We start from the raw sequence: 5,157 nt of genomic DNA on the forward strand, positions 1-5,157 counted from the left end.
CCACACCGAGGAAGAAGCCACCTGGGAACGAGAAGAAGATCTTCGTCGAGACCACCCGCACCTATTTTCTAGCCAACCCGAATCTCGAGGGCGAGATTCATCTTAAGGTGGGTAGGTTTGTAACATCCCAATTTTCCTAATTGGGAATGTTTTACATTGTAGCTAAGCATCTATGCATATTGATTGAAATAAAGTTTGCATTTGAATTCTTTCGACTTTTGCTTTTGCATTTCTATTTTCTTCACACGAGAAATGCCGGGAAATAATCTCTTGCACGCAAGAGAGAGCGGAGGAAAATGACCATCCAAAAATGTGAGGCATCTCTGAAATATTTGGAGCCAAGAAAGCCAAGGTTTTATCGAGAAAATATTTGCAAAAAGAAAATAAAGCATTTAGGGGATTTTCTGAAAAAAAACATTTTTTAAAAGTTTTCATTTTTGCTTTGGAAAAATGTTAATCGAGTAGAGGATATTTTTCTGATTTTTTTGGTATATAATACCCCATATTAATTATTTTATTTGTTTCCTTTTATTCCCTTTTAGTTTCTATTTTATTAAAAAGGCTAAATAGGAAAGTTAGTTTTTTTTTAGAAACAGCGCCTGGGCGCATTATACCTGTGGGCCGAATCCCACCTTAGCCGGGATCCGAGATCCTTTCGGATCGGCCGACCGCCCCGAGGCCCCCAGCTCCTCTCTCCCTGCCGCGTGGGACCCCCCTGGCCGACCGAATCCCCCCTCGGTCTCCTTCCTCCTCTCGCCCCTCCTCTTTCCTAACCAGAGACCGAGCCCGAGTCTCTCCCAGTTCGCCGGGATCCGCCCGGATCTCCCTGCCCCTTCCCTCCCGAGCGCCCCTCTCCGCCTATAAATACTCACTCCGCACGTCGCACCCCGTTCCCCACCTCGCCACGCCATCCCGCCGCCCCAAGCCCCCTGCTGCACTCGCCGGAGTTGGCCACCAGCACCGAAACCCCGAGCTCCCCTGCTCGCCCATACCCCACGCCGCACCTCCTCGACGCCACCAGCAGAACGCCGGAGATCCCCTCTGCCGCCCGGACGTCTCCCCCACCTCGGCCGACCGCCGGAACTGCCGCACCACCACCACCACCTTCGGTCTCCGCCTCAGGCACTGCCGGAGTTCATCTCCACCACGGTGAGTTTTCCCACCCCTCCTCCACTTTTAGATCAAAAACGTACGCGCTAGATTAGAAGTAGGTACCCCTTCGGTTTTAGTTAAAAAAAACCCGAACGGTTTTCTGCCGCACTTAGTTTTAGCCGTAGATTTTCTTAAGTTTCGGCCGTTTGCTCTTTATACCCGCAGCTCCCACCCCCGCAGCAAATCAGTGAGCGCCACGTGTACCCCTGTCCGTTAGCATCTGCTTTTCATTTTTCTGTTTAGTTCCAAAAACAGAAAAGTTTCAATTTTGTTTTGAGCATAGTTTTTGATCCCGAAGTCCAATGAGGTTGATTATTTTTCCAGTAGATCCCAATGTTTCTGTAGCTTTTAAAAACATATAATTTGTCTATGTTTGAGATTTGAAAATTTGAATTAGATCAGATTTAGTTTAAACCTTGTTTTGCCTATTCCAGGAGTTCAAAAAATGATTTTGAGTTGATTCTTTTTGCTACTTCTTCCTAGTGATTATATCTTACTTTGGTAGAAGTTTCAAAAAAAATTAAATATTTTTACTTGGGTTTTTAACAGAAACAAGTTTCTGCCTTAGTGACGTGTAGTGAATTCTTTCACTTAGGCCATAGCAACTCTTTACTTGTGATGTTATTTTTTCTTGTTGTTTGATTGTAGTGCTTATGGTGTGTAATTGTTTGAATCGGTAGATCACCCGGAGTGCGAAGCTTGTTACTTAGAAGCGCTCGATCAAGACAACTATCATCAAGGCAAGTCATTTTGATCATACTATTTCCTATGTTTTCGATGCATGGTAGTTTCACCTTTCTTTGCCCAATTGCATGCTGCTTAGGTACTTGGAAATTTTAGCATAGGTTGTAGTATCATGTGGTAGGCACACAACAACCCCGATACTTGGCCCCGGGACGACAAATTTCATATTGCTATGCTTGAGTAGATGGGATTTCGGTTGAGTGCATAACACGAGTGATGCGAGGTTGATTTAATAATCAAGACCGGTTAAGACAAGATTTTCAAGACCTCGGACGCAATGCAACTCTGGGTGAAGGACGGTTGATCGGCTCCCTGGAAAACCAGTGGATGACTCGGGATGCTGGAGACGGCCATGACATCCTGCGGAAAGCTTCACCCAGGCTCGAAGAGACGGACGGAGGCTTCAAGACCCAAGGCTTACCTGCACAGCCACAAGTCATTATGGGCTCTGGCTTGGTTGGACAATGCGGCGACTCTGGATAGACGGTGCTAGCAGATGTAGAAGAACGGTAGGAATGGGTGGGCACCGACAGGGATTCAGAGGGACCCGTTGAAAGACCATGTTTTGATCATCCGGTCTTCAAACACCCTGAAGTGCGAGGACATACACGGAGGCGATCAAATCTTGTGGGGAACGTGTGCAAAACTCTGCAGAGTGCCCAACCTAATCGGTTAGCCATGTCCACAGTCATGGACAACTTGAGCCGAAGGCATTGAAATTCCCGTGAACTCTCGACACAACTTAATAATGATGTGGGTGTTAACAACAACTCGGGTACGCGAATTGGTTGGCGGAACCATCTCGTTAACAACAAACAATGTAGTAATATTTTGCTTCCAGCCCCTCTTGTTGTAGGATAAAATTGGCTTTATGCAAAACTTATAGCCCCACCTGCCAAATATGCATGTAGAGATAGTTGATTATTATTTTTACCCCTCTATTGATGACTTGCCAGCATATTCCATATGGTGGCCTACACAACTGCAACGTATCATGTTGCAGAGTACTTTTCCGACCAGGAGTGAGGCTACGATCTACGCTCAGCGACATGCCCTGGAGTCGGATGGACTCGTCTACCTGATGCTTCCGCTAGTCTTCGTTAGATATCTCATGAGATGGCCTTCAGCCACTTTATTGTAATCCTTTATTCTAATAAAGTACTCATTTTGAGATTTCGATTAATAAAGTTGTGTGATTGAACTCTTGAATATATACATTAATGTACTGAGTGTGTACCTGCATGATCTTGGGATGGTACGAAAACACCAGAGGCTTGACTCGTCTTGAGTCGGGTCGCTACAGAAATGGTATTCAGAGCACATGCTGACCGTAGGACGTAACCTCTAGGAATGGAAAAGCCTTAGGAAGAAAACTATTTTCTTATATCTATAAATCCTCTATTTCCTCTTCTGATCATTTCTGACTTCTCTCCGATTTTCCAATGTTTTAGATGGCCACCTTCATCCCCGTTAAGTTCATGGAGTTTTGCCAGCCTGACGCCACTATGCCTTTCGGAAAGGAGCTGGTACAGATCACCAAGGACTTGAGGATTGCTCTGCCAACTATCACAGGGAAGCCGACTTCGTCTTACCCGGAGGATTCACACTACAGGATCGAGGTGCACGTTCCCGGAAGGACATTCGAGCCGCGCACTGAGCCGGTGGATTTCAAGTTCATCGCACCCAACTGGATTCTCGGAAGGGACATGGCGGTCCATTGTGCACTCGGACGTATCAAGGAAGTGTACAGAGGCTGCCCTATTTCACCAGACCTATTCATGGTTTCCCGGAGAAGAGAAGATGGAGAAATCATCTCAAGCAAGACCAAGGATGCTCTCCTGTCTTATGTCCAGACCTTGGAGAAGCACAGCGGGACTCTGGAGCATCGTGTGATCAAGGACGCCAGGAAGATCAAGCAAATGTCGCTCCGCGGACTCGAAGTCGAAGAAGCAGCCCGGGAAGCCCACTATGAGCACGAACTGGAGGTGAAGGACTTTCTGGAGAGGATCGAGAAGCTGAAGACTCGAGTTGCATACCTGGAGGAGGAACTGGACATGGGCGAGAACCTTCACCCCGAAGGTGACGTAGCCCCCTTGATCAGCAATGACGAGGACTATGAAGAAAGCTCCACCGAAGGACCCATCACCATGCTTTTCTAAGGAGGACACTTAGACTAGACCACCAAATTTATTCTATCGTTAAACGTTTAGGCCGATGTTTAGGATTATCGAATTTTGTATCCCCGTGTGAACCTTTGTGATGGTATTGAATAAAATGTGTGGTGTGATACTTGATTGTTGCATTTCATATGGGTAGTGTAATTACTCTTAGACCATTGTTCTATGCTAATCTCACCCCTCTACAAACATCAGATGCCTCCGAGACATGCCCCTACCTCCAACTTTCCGCCGGAACTCACCCAGTTGATTCAGCAACAGAACACCCTGATGCAGCTGATCATCCAGAACCAGAACAATAACAACAACCATCATCCACCCCAGGCCGACAATCTCACCCGTTTCCTGAGGTTGAACCCTCCGACTTTCTCCAGCAGCATTGAGCCCATTGTGGCAGATGATTGGCTCCGCAAGATGGAGCGGGAACTTATCACTGCTGGTTGTACTGAAGCTGAGAAGGTGCTCTTTGCCACGCATCAACTTGAAGGCCCTGCAGCTGCATGGTGGGAGAACTACACCACCACATACCCCATTGCTGGAGTCACTTGGGAGCAGTTCAAGCAAGCCTTCCGTACCGCACATGTCTCAGCTGGTGCAATGAGTCTGAAGAAGCGTGAGTTTCGCAACTTACGCCAGGGGAATCGCTCTGTGGCTCAGTATGTCGATGAATTCAGCATGCTCGCCCGTTACGCACCTGGAGATGTGGCCGATGATGCGGCCAAGCAGGAAAAGTTCTTGGAGGGACTCAATGATGAGCTGAGCATTCAGCTGACTGTAGCCACCTTCAACAACTACCAGGAGCTGGTAGATAAGGCCCTCATCTTGGAGGGGAAACATCAGCAGATGGAGAACCATAAGCGGAAGTATGGGAATGGAAAGTTCAACTCCGGCACTCAGCAGAAGCCTCGCTACACCCCCTATTCAGGGAATACCGGGACTGGATCCGGTAAGTTTGGAGGACACGTCCAGCATAACCACCCAATGCACAACCATGGAGGCCACAACCATGGAGGAAATGGGAACCACCGCAACAACAACAACTTCAAGAATGGCGGTACTGGCACTCAGCAGCATTCAGCTCCAG

This window comes from Hordeum vulgare, chromosome 2H (genome assembly GCF_904849725.1).
Source record: "Hordeum vulgare subsp. vulgare chromosome 2H, MorexV3_pseudomolecules_assembly, whole genome shotgun sequence".
In the NCBI taxonomy this organism is placed as follows: domain Eukaryota; kingdom Viridiplantae; phylum Streptophyta; class Magnoliopsida; order Poales; family Poaceae; genus Hordeum; species Hordeum vulgare.